At 43.3% G+C, this 12,110-nt stretch overlaps 1 long non-coding RNA gene across 1 annotated transcript; it reads right to left on the reverse strand.

Annotated features, from left to right (window-relative positions):
• Window positions 1–4,602: 4,602 nt before the first annotated feature.
• Window positions 4,603–11,163, reverse strand: LOC144318119 (uncharacterized). Its single transcript, XR_013383961.1, has 3 exons — window positions 10,627–11,163; window positions 9,558–9,710; window positions 4,603–4,824 (listed from the first exon to the last, which is right to left on the reverse strand). It is a non-coding gene; the product is annotated as an uncharacterized LOC144318119 (long non-coding RNA).
• Between the last annotated feature and the right edge of the window lie 947 nt (window positions 11,164–12,110).

Raw genomic sequence — 12,110 nt, forward strand, 5'->3', positions numbered from 1 at the left:
CCTCTACAATTGTATTATTTGAAAAATTCCCAAGGAGACTATGGGAGCCTTTTTTTTTTGATAGGAAGAAGTCCTTGTCAAGTGCTGAGATGGTTGGAGAGGACTATAATTCAGGTTAGCTAAACTACTTTGCACTGGCAATTCAGAGAGATAATTACCTGACATTGATTTACTCTGCTTCCTTATTAAAAGAACTCCCAATTTTTTTGGAGGGTAGACACGTACCCAGCTAAAATTCTGGATTTTGCAGATTCCCTTGAAGCTAGAAGTAGCCATGTGACACAGATAAGACCAAGGAGATCAAGACCAGTTTGCTGGGTGGAGCTTCCAGGAAAGTTTCTGCTTTCTTGATAAAAGGCAGATAGCCCTTTACTCATTACTTTTACTGCTACTACAACTATTATTACACATACACATGCACACGCGCGCGCACACACACACACACACACGTTTCCTGCTTGATGTTACTTTTGTTGTGGATATGAGGCCTGGGAGCAGAGCAGACCATGAAGGGAAGCTAAGAGAGCTGCAGAGATGCTTGTCTTGAGACCATGAGATCATTGAACCAAGTCAGCAGCCTTCTTGTTATATGAAAAGAGGAACCTATTTGTTAATTGGCCATTCTATTATTTAAGGCTGAGAGCGTTCCCAAATGAATTGCATGAATTTACTGAGGCATGTCTTATAAGGTCTACCACTTAGAGGAGCATGTTGCCTGGTTTTCAGATCACTAGTGTATGTCTGATAGTAGGGGTGGGGTTTGGGGAGAACCAAGAGAGCCTGGTTCTCATTTCCTGAGCTGATCTAGGAGTTTTATTTTGAGGCCTTTTAATGAATCTGAGCTTAAGGAGAGAGAGCCAGGCTCCCTTCCTCCCTGCATTATGCATCAGGAATCTGCAAGGTCAATGGGGCGTAGACTGGGCCCATGAAGGAGAACTCTGACAGTGTCTCATATGGATGGAAAACTTGGAGATATTTATCACCCTTATAAGAGATGTGAATTTCCCAGAGGGAAAGCAATTGGCTTTTTATTTGAGCTATGAGGATGATGGATCCAGAAACCAAGCAGCATGGTGGAAGGCAGGCATAAATAAAGCTGATCATCTCTGAGGTGGATTCATCAACATAATCTGTGAAGACAGCTTGGTTTTTGTGGAAGTTACTCCTTGCTCATATCACAGTTTTTTCTTAGCATTGGAAGTGGGGTTTATAGAGCTACCTAAGCCAGTGAGAACCAGTATATTAATTGGAGAAGAACTTCTTTAAAGGATAGCAAATGATAAAATGTGTCTATTCTACACCATTGACTCTTAAATAGATCTGGTACATCCATGCAAAGAGCTTTGGACCATTTGGAATCCCTTTGGACCATTTGCAGAACCACCAAATACAGTTGTCTGGGTTGTGCACTGTGCAAAAGCCAGGGGGTCCCAGTTGCATAAAATGATCATATGTGACAGCCCCATGAAAAGTGTCTGTGATTTTAACTATCTCTGATGCTCATCCTAGCTTCTCTGGCAGCCACACTCATTGACTTGCTTTTTTCCTCTACTCCTATTAATTCACTTGTCTTCCAATTCAAAAATCATTTTGTGAGTCCTTGCTCTATTCTAGAGCCTTTGCTAGAGATCAGAAAACAATGGTGGAAAACAGGGAGATCTGGCTTATTCTTACAGAGCTTATGCCTAACAAAGAAGATAAATGTTAATTAAACAGAAATAAATGTAAATTTACAAACGTGATTAGCAGGAAGAAGAGGTATTTCATACTAGGAAAACTTAAAATGTAGTTTTCAGCTGGTCTGAAAATCCAGGGACCACTGGAGCTTCAGTTTGAAGGACTAATGGAAGTTACTGGGGCAAAGAGAAGGAAAAGCATTTCCAGGTGAGGGAATAGCATGTTCAAAGTCATGTGGTGGGAGGAAGTTTGCTGAGTACAAGGGACTGAGAAGAAGCCATTGTCGCCAGTGTGGTGTTGGAGAGGCAGCCCTTACTCTTAATTCAGCAGTCTGGTTTTTTTGAAAACCTGTTGGGACCTACTTATTGCCAACTGCCCTAGTGAAGCCTCCATTTTGCCTCCTTTATCTCACCCTCATCAGAACCCCCATCATCCAGCTCTGGCAAGCCACACTAGAGCATGACGACTTACCTTTCACCTGCCCTTGAGATTCATAGGATGAGAAGCTGGGATGTAGCCACAGCACTGTTCTACTCCCCAGCATCCAAAGAACCCAGGGCTCTCCAAGCAAAATGTTATTTCTCCAGATGGGACCAGATGGACTGTCCAGATATTCTCCATTTGCCATCTCAAGTAAACACTAGGATGCTACAAAAATAAGCCTGGCTTTTCCACTCTTGCTCTGCATCTTAGCATGTGGACCTCGAATTATTTCCATTGCCAATCTTTTCAGAAAGTGAACAGTTGAAAGAGCCAGGAGGGGAGGGAGGTGGGAAAAAAGAACACACAAGCTCTTTCTTAGGAAATCAGAAGGGCAGTAGGCGGAGGAAAGGACTATGTTTGTTCTATCCTCTTGGCATGGTGGTCAAGAGCATAGGCTTTGATAGAGCCAGGTGTTCATCCCAGCTGTGCTACTTTTTATCCGTGTGATTCCAGACAGAGCATTCTACTATTCCAAGTCTGTTTCCTCGACTCCTAAAAAGAGGATAATTATACTTACATTCAAGAGTTGGTTTGAAGATTAACTCAGATAACACATAAAGCACTTAGGCACGAGGTAAGTTGTCAGTAAATCGCCGCTGTTATTATTTTACTATTACTAACAAGTTTAAGGAAGAAAAAGGCAGACTTTCATTTATTAGAAAAAAAATTTTAAATTGCTAGAGCTCATAAAAGATGACAGAACAATCTTCTGGGACTGTCAGCATTTTAGACTAAAGACATTGAAGTATCAACAGGGTGACCATCTGTCAGGGGTGTTGTAGAAGAGATTTCTCCTTTGAGGGTCCTTCTTTGAGGGATGGCAGAGGAAGGGCATTTTATTAAACCATTCAGAATTCTACTTACCTACCAGATGCTCTGAAGTTATGCTACGATACCAAGGGCTTACGCACACAATGATCTTTGGAGATAGGTTGGCGTCATTCCTTCTGTCTATCTGTCTTATCAGGTAAACCTGAGAGTTCCAGATGATAGCATTTCTTGGGCCGGTGGAGGATCCTCTGGATTTTTAATCCGATGTAGTTTGAATCCCTGTTGATGGTGATGACGTCCAATCAAAAAGCCAGCTCTTCTTATGCTATAATATGCTCCCATCATATCCTCACCGTAATGGGAGAACCTGAGCTCTTTGGGCAGATATATCTGAGATTGAGTCCCTTTAGGCTGGCTGTGTGACCTTGAGTACATTGTTTACTCTCTCTGAGCCCTGTTTCCTTACTTATCAGGAAATGATATACATACATGAGTGGCGTGGTTTGGGAGGAGGCTTAGAAGTAATGTCTACATGGTGTCTAGCATAATATCTGACACAGTGTTTGGATGTTTAGACACAGGAACTGAAAAAAAAAGACACAGGAACTGGAGATTATAACAATAATAGTAGTTATTGTTATAACTATTTATTCAATGTATTTTTTTAAACTATAAAAAGAGCTGCTCCATTTGAAACAGCTACAGAAAAAGAATATCCTGCACTTAATCTGGGAGGGGACACCATGGAGGGATGAGAAAGACTTGATCTGTAGAAGTTTTAGACTGTGGGATTGTGTGTGTGTGTTTATAAAATTGGCAGCCCTAAAAAGAAGTTACAAGAGTAGCTACCAGGGGAGAAACTGATCACAAAGCGGAGTGTAAGCAAGAATTATGCTTTCCTTCTATGCTCCAGGAGTGCTGCACTCTCTGGGGGCTGGTTTTCATTTGTAATCTGAGTAACTCAGTGGAGAGAGAGCTGCAGACAGGCAACCTTGCATTGATTGGGAGCTCTGCAGGGGAGCTCAGGAACCAGCATACCCAGGGACCATCATTTCGCTTATTAGTTCTCACTCTCCATGGTGAGTGCAGGGGTGTGTGTGTGTGCACGTGTGTATGCATGTTATCGTGCTAGGGCGATTATTCTTGGCCTTTGTGGGAGCTGGTGGAGAGAACTGCAGATAATAGCTCTGTCCAAACGTGGCTTCGAAAAGCAGAAGGCCATGTCCTGAGGGTGACCTCAGCCCCCTATTAAAGTGCCTGCCTGCGAAAGCTCAGTGCTGCAGGGAGATTTCATGTTTGTTCTAGCCAACACCTGATGTAGGCCCCTGACCTTTTTTTCTTAGACCATCTACTAAAAAGGTCTCATAATTGTGGATATGTATCTCTTAAAATGCAAGTGCTTTTCATAAGGACCTGTGAGCCTTTCTTTTTAAAGGTACTGCTCAGAAGGATAAAGCCCTCTGTCTCCCAATGTCTGTAGGAGGAGAGAATCCTGACTTCGATGCCTGCCAGCTAGCAGACACAGGTGGCCTAATCGCGTCTTACCCTGACCAGCCCATTGTGAATTTTCTCTTCTCTGACTCAACGGAGACTCCACTCTCTTCCCTGCTCCCTCTTCCTTTTTAAAGCGCCCAAATCGTGTCTGCACGAATGAAATGGAGTCCCACTTTCCCCCTGCTGTCAGTAGTTACCGAATAAAATAGAAAATAAAATATGCTTTCACTGCTTTAATTAGTGCCCAGTTGTGTCTGTCTGGACCTCGGAAAGGCTTTCACAGGGCAGAGTGGATGTATTTTTCTGATGTCTGGTCACCAGCAGAGGATCAAGGGATGTGTCTCTTCTTTCTTCCCTTCCTCCCAAACGACAGACTCCTCTAGGCCCTTGTTACAGTGCCTGGATATTAAGACAATGGGCATAAAATGGGAATGATAATCATACCTGCTTAATGAAGCTGTCTTGAGGATTAATTAAGTTAATGGAGCTAATTGACCTGGAGAAACTGAGCATTTCAGAGATTCCTCACCCTCCCTGTAGAGGCACTATGGATTCCAAGAAACTCCTAAAAATCTTACAGCTCCCATGCCAAAGACCCTTTCCTTTGAGGATGTCAGAGAATGTTCTCAGGGAAGATGAAAGGCATGGTGCAGTTATTTTTTTGAGCACTTAAATATATGACAGGTATTGAGCAGAACACTCTACATCAACCATTTACCTCAGGTAGGTCTTCCAACAGCACTCCTGTTTATAAAGGAAGGGGAAAAAAGCAAATTTGCCACAAAAATGTATCTCTTTTCCTTCCTTAAACCCCATTGGAGAGATAGCAAGAAAGGAAGGAAGGGAAAGAGTGAGGGCGGTTAGAAGATATTATCTTACAAAGACAAAGAGCCCAGAACCGGAGAGCAGACCAGGAGAGCCTGAGATGGATTCTGGAAAGTGGAAAGCAGAAGAGGTGATGAGTGACATTGCAGAGAAGAGATAGTAGCAAAGCGGGGATTTTGAAAAGGAAGGAATGAGTTGGGACTTAGAAACTGTATGGAGCTTTGACTCTCCAGGTCCCCTGCTCCTTCCCTGACACAGACAACCACCTTGCCTCCTAAAAAACCTGGAAGTGGAGTTCTGTATTAATAAATGAGAAAAGCCCAGGGCTCCTGGGATCAAGAGGGATAGCAGCCAGTTGGAGAAAGAAGTTGATAAACACTGGGGCCCCTGAGCTTCCTCTTCTTCCTTCTCACCCAATGCTCAGATAATTTTTATCTAGAGAAGCTGACAGATCCATGAGAAAAGACATCAAGATACTGAAATATTGTGGTTCTCAAATGAATAGACTGACTGCCTCCTCACCCTACAAAGAAGTCCATCCACCAACACCCTGACCCTGTGTGCATGGAATTCCCAGAGGGCTTCCTAGAGTCCTGCTCTTCAATTTGACCACCCCTGGGTACAAGAAATGCTCAGTTTCAAAGAGAAAGACACAAATATGCAAGAAACATGAGAACAGAGAAATCTACAGCATATAAATATGTGGAGGTAAATATTAGAAGAACCGGCTCAGGCAGTGGAGAGTGGCTGACCCAAGAAGCAGGATTCAGGAGTGAGGAAGGTTGAAATTGCTGATTTTCATAAGACTTTTACTACTCTCTGATTTTTTTTTTAAATGTGTGCATTTGGCAAATATAAAGTTTAATTTTGAGATAATCATATTATAGGGAAGAAATGCTCCCACTGAACAGGAGAATAAACTGAGGCTCAGAAGGGAAGGTGACCTGCCCAAGTAAATCAGAGAGCCAGATCCAAAGTCAAGTATCTGCCTTAAAACCTCAGGATGTTCCTATTTCTTATGAGTGATTCCTTGCTTGCCATGTAAAAATCAGTTAAAACCAGCCTCTGACAGATAATATTCCCCTTATGAGCCTCCTATAAGGTTGGTTAGAGTGAGTCGGGTGTGCAGTAAACTCTTGGAGTCCCTCATTAAGGCAATGAGACTGGGGGCCGTGGGCTACTCACTGCATGATTCCAGGCATGATCCCCGTTGTGGCCACAATGCTTATTGCTGCAACTCAATATGGTGGCCCCCGGAGGACCACCCGAAGACAGCAAAGAATGAGAAATCCACAGCCTTAAAATACATTATTGATGTCTGACTGCACTGGGAACCAGGGAGTTTTAAGGCATTCTTGTAGTGGGTTTTTCCTTTTTTTTTTAATCTCCTTCCCTTTAAAAAATAAATAAATAAAATGGGCTTGATGCCAGAAATCCAAATCTTTATAAGTTTTGCTGTTTCAAGTGTCAGCAGGAATTTTCATAGTTTGGGTTGCCCCGAGAAATGCCAAGCTTATTTTCTACTCTGCCATTAAAGGCAGCAGTGCAGGGCTGCTCTAAGTATCACCTATGTGTTTATAAACAGAGACAGATTAGGAGGGGAAAAGATTGGACAACTCAAATGTAGTTGGGACTGATACTGAGGAATTGGAGGATCAGAGGCTTCCTTTGTCTCTTTTTAGTGGAAAGCACCCTCCCCCAGGCCAGTTTGGAACACTAGAAGTTCTGTTCCTCAAAGTCCATATCCTCTCGAGGCCTTCTCTGACAGCCCACCTCCCCAACCAAGGGATAGGTTAGGTGTTTAGCTTTTGGCTTCTATGGAAGCCCCCTCTACTTCTCTGTGTTAGCACCAACTGTGCTGAAATGGAATTGTTCGCTTATTTTTTCTGACTTCCTTACCTGATTATAACGTTTGCAAGGTGAGGAACTGCACCTGGCTTGTGTAGTACCATCTCTCGTCACCTGGCAGATTACCTAGCACACAGCAGCCTTAATAAATATTTCCGGTTGGGCAAGAGAATGGAGCATTGTAACTCAACAGTACATTCTCCCATGAGATGTTTTTGTTTTTGTTTTTGTTTTTTTCATTTTTCTGAGCAGTATGGTCCCCTTCCCATCCTCACTTAGAATAGCTGAAATGTGACATTCACACTTACCACAATCTTTTTGTTATTATTAAAAAAGCAATCCTGGACAATGTATGTGTGTAAAGCACAGAGACTACACACACACATTAGAATAACTGACACAGTCTCAACCTGAAGAACAACCATCACTCCCTAGCCACTGCCGCTCAACTCAACTTTTCTGAATGGATCTTGTGTATGTGTGTGTCTATCATAGCTTCAAGTCTTTCAGCTTTCAAAATCTTTCAAAATCTTAAAATTAATTGTGAAACTTCTCTGTTCTGCCTGACTTAATCCCCCCTTACATCATTGCAATAGAGTGTACCAGGACCTCTGTGTCGATGTGTCTGTGATCCTGTCCATTTTCACCAGCTTCAGGCTCCTGCCGGTGAGAAGGGAGCTTAATTGTTCCTGTTGGATACCATCTTGTTTCTCTCCTCCTCCTCTTTATTTTCTCCCAAATAATGGTAACACTAAGTTGTGTACAACTCATAGTGGAGTTTAGCTAGGCCAAAGGTTGTTAAGCTAACTTTCATAGCTGAGAGGCCAAAGAAATTAAATAGTACCCTAACATGGTTTATGAATGGAATGACTGGCTTTCCAGGTTGTTGGGAGCCTCCCACAGCACCTCATAACTGGAATGAGACCAGGACATAAGAACTGGAAAGGCTTTTAGTGGACATAAGTTCTAACCACCTCATTTTATGCTTGTAAGGCTCATAGAGGCTCATAAAGAAATTAAATAGTACCCTAACATGGTTTATGAATGGAATGACTGGCTTTCCAGGTTGTTGGGAGCCTCCCACAGCACCTCATAACTGGAATGAGACCAGGACATAAGAACTGGAAAGGCTTTTAGTGGACATAAGTTCTAACCACCTCATTTTATGCTTGTAAGGCTCATAGAGGGGATTCACCCCCAAATCAAGAAAATCTGTTTCACCAAATGGAGAACTAATTTGGTAATGGGAATAATATTTTTAAAGGATTTTGTTTATTTATTCATGAGAGACACACAGAGAGTGGCAGAGTTATAGGCAGAGGGTGAAGCAGGCTCCCCACGGGGAGCCCATAGTGGGACTCAATCCCAGGATCACGCCCTGAGCCGAAGGCAGATGCTCTGAGCATCACTGAGCCACCCAGGTATCCTGGAAATAGTATTTAAAAATATTATTTGTTTTCATCTTCTACCACAAGAATCATGTTCCCAGAATGCCATTGACCATTAGAGCCCCAGGGGAAAACAAGAGAAAAAAAAAAAACTTTTATCCCTCAAAAAAGAGCAGGATAAAATATAAGTGAAATTCTCATAAGATGTAAAAAGTAGAAATCCCTCCACTCTCCTCACCTTTTTTTCTGGCTCAGAATGGCTTAAGCTAAGTAAAAGGATCTTGAGAGACTCATGGATCCTGCCCATATCTTTCAGGACCAAGCCTGGAGATGGGTTGGGCCCCTATATTAATATGGGGCTTCCATGTCAAGGTGATAGAGCAGTGTAACAAGACTGGAAGGAAGAGAGAGAGACACATAGACAGAGACTGAGTCAGCATTCCGAGTGACACTAGAGTCCCATGTCATAGAATGGACCAATAATATTTCCTGTGTGTCCTGAATGAAAGAGGAAGAGGGTAGATAAGAATCCATTATCTGGAAATGGCCATGCTACTAGGGGCCACTGTACAGGATTCCTGGAGCTGGGACCACATTGAAATCAAGTATAACCAGCCCAATGTGGTGTCAAGTCAGAATCTGGGTCCTGAAAAAAATGAGAAGAAAGTCTCTGAATTCAACAGCCCCAGAATTCTCTATCAGATTCTGATCAGTGACCAGTGACCAGCTGGACACAATGCATTGCTGCAGAGAGCAGGGGAGCCAGGCGTACAGAAGCACCCAAGGTCACCTTCTTCTCTCTCCAGTGCCAGAATCTCTCAGGAATGATCAGGAGAAGAGGAAGGAAATTGGGAAGACCACATTATCAAACAAACAAACAAACAAACAAACAAGACACATGAGTTTCCTATGAAAATTGTTTACATTCCTGAATGGGACCAAGCTTAACTGTATTGGACTAAGTTGAGCCCCTTGCTCCCATTTACCTACTGATTCACCAGGAGATGGGAATTCCTAAAAGATGTGAGACTAGTCATAGAAGGTAAATAAGGTACACTTGTCTTCACATACCTCAATGTCATGGGAGCACATTTGCGACTCAGTTGCAGGTCTTCAGGGCTATTGCTCAGCTTTCCATCTGTTTTTATTCAGTCAAGTGCCAAAGCAGGTGCTTACTCAAAGGTATGACTTACTAGGGAGCTTTTTTGATGAGCCCCGGAAATGCTATGGTGTTTGGAAAAGAAGAAAGAAAGGGATGCCGATTCAGCCTGTGAGTGATGCGCTTTATCTCTTCCATGAGTAGTGGGTGTGATGGGCAATTCAATGAAGCTTCCCTTCCTAGTTGAAGGACTAGTCCATGTTTCCCTACAATAATGTAACTCAGTGTCTCTCTGTCGTAGCAGAGTATAGCATCGTTCTTCATTTAGAGGGGGGATTTAAAGATTTTTTAACCAAACCCCTTTATCTCACAGGTGGGAAAAACAAGGCTTTATGAGATAAGGTGGTTTGCCCATGGCCACAAACAAAGTTAGTGGCAGACGCAAGGCCAGAACTCATGCATCCTAACTCCTGGTGTTCTAGACCAGTCCACCCTAAATGGGCAACCTTCCCTGTACATAAGAGATCACACCCAAAGATAAAACCATCTGGTCCACACAATTAGAGTCTTTGCCCCTGGTGGACAAGAGGCTTAAATTTGGCAACTGTCTGACCTCTGAGACTCAGTTCTGTACACCTTTCCCTTGAGCTCTGGCACATCCAAAACTTGATACCCCTAGAAGAAGAAGTAGCACAGTCATGGAGACGTGCAAAATTCCAAGAAAATACTGACATGTGGATGGCAGGAATCACAGTGTTCTCTTTCTTCTCTAGCGGAATCCACAGGATGCCAAAAAGACAAATGCATTTTTTTTCTCCTCCAAATTATTCCTCCTACAAATGCTAAGTATCTCCATCTGGGAGACATTTAACATTTCAAGCAGCTATTGCTGATCTGTAGGAGGACTAGCCACGTATCAACTGCCTCCCCAAAATAACTCCCCTCATTGCTGCAGGAACTGCCAAGATCCAGCCTAGACAGGAGAGAAGCAGTGTGTCTGGGAGGCCCCAAGTTATAGAGCAAGAACAACCATCCCCTCACCTGAGACCATCCACTCTTCTCTCTTCAGAGATGTGTTTCGGTGAGAAAGAGTATGGATGTCATTGTATCTCTCTCCTGGAAGGATGGGTTTCCAGAAAGAATTTCACCAGTGACATTCCTCCAGATGACAGTCCCATGTTTCTTCTGACACCTTAAGTTCATTCAGATCCTTACAGGAAATCACATACATTTCCTGATAGGCTGAGTGAAAACACGACCCATAAAAGATGGCAGTGATGGGAATATCTGAGCTCTGAATAAGATCCAGGAACTTGTCTTTACCACTTCCCCTTCTGCTCTGCTTCAATTTGCCAAGTCCAGTCATAGGGGAATGAACACTAGACCAACATCTCCACGCCACTAATCCTGCATTTATCCATCTGCCCACCCTCTATTTGTTATCTACAGTGTGATGGTGGCTAGGAGAGAACCAACAATAGGGGAGACACAGAGGCTGTGTCATCACAGAGTGTATCAATTAATGCGGGAGGTGTATAAAATATGTCCGTACTGGAGCCCCTGGTTGGCTCAGTTGGTTAAGTGTCCAGCTCTTGATTTTAGCTTAGGTCATGACCTCAGCATTGTGAGATCAAGCCCTGTGTTGGACTCTGTGCTGGGCATGGAGTCTATTGACATGCCCTCTCCCTCTCTCCCTATGCCCCTTGCTCCCCACCCTATATGCACACACATGTTCTGTCTCTCAAAAAGAAAAATGTTCACAAGTGTCACTAAATCTGGGTAGAATGGTATGAGAAATCCTGATAAAGGACTATAAGAATTAGAAGAGGTTGTTGCTAGCTCAGAAACCAAGGAGTCTTTATGGTGTACGTGGCATTTGTCCTAAGACCTTTAAAGAATATTAGAATTTAAACATGCGGAGATTAGTTGAGTGAAGGACATCTCAGGTACATGGAATGCTTGAACAAAGGTAATTCAGGTTGTAAGGCTTTCCAGAGCTGGATTTCATCTATCTGTTCCCTCCTTCCTTCATTCAGTGAAAATGTGACATCCTTAGCCCAGAGTATGTTCAGGACCATAGAGCTGGGACCCAGGCATGTTAAGATACATAAAACATGACCACAAGCATTTGACCTAGTGGGTGAATCAGAGAAGTGGAGGACAAAATGCAGTACAGGGTGTCAAGATCAATAAGTGAAAGGTCACAAGAGACTAGGAGAATAGAGGGGGGTGCTTGCCTTGGGCATGGGAGGCCAGGGAAGATTTCTTGCAGGGGAAGGAAGCAGAACCAAATGCCAAAGATGGAAGAAGTACATTTCAAGGAGTGCTTGGCAAGTGCAGAGGCTCTGCAGTCAGACTAGGAGGCAATGTGCCAGGTGGGTAGGTGGCAAGAGAGTGGAACCTGATTCAGGTGTTTTCTTAGCTTGGGAGTGCCTCCATCCACTCTTCTGTTTATGCTAGTGCAATGGAAACAGCAAGGTTGTTGATTCACACCATCACCGGGAGTCCTGCTGGCAGCCCATGAT

Source organism: Canis aureus, chromosome 8, assembly GCF_053574225.1.
Source record: "Canis aureus isolate CA01 chromosome 8, VMU_Caureus_v.1.0, whole genome shotgun sequence".
NCBI classification, from domain to species: Eukaryota; Metazoa; Chordata; class Mammalia; order Carnivora; family Canidae; genus Canis; species Canis aureus.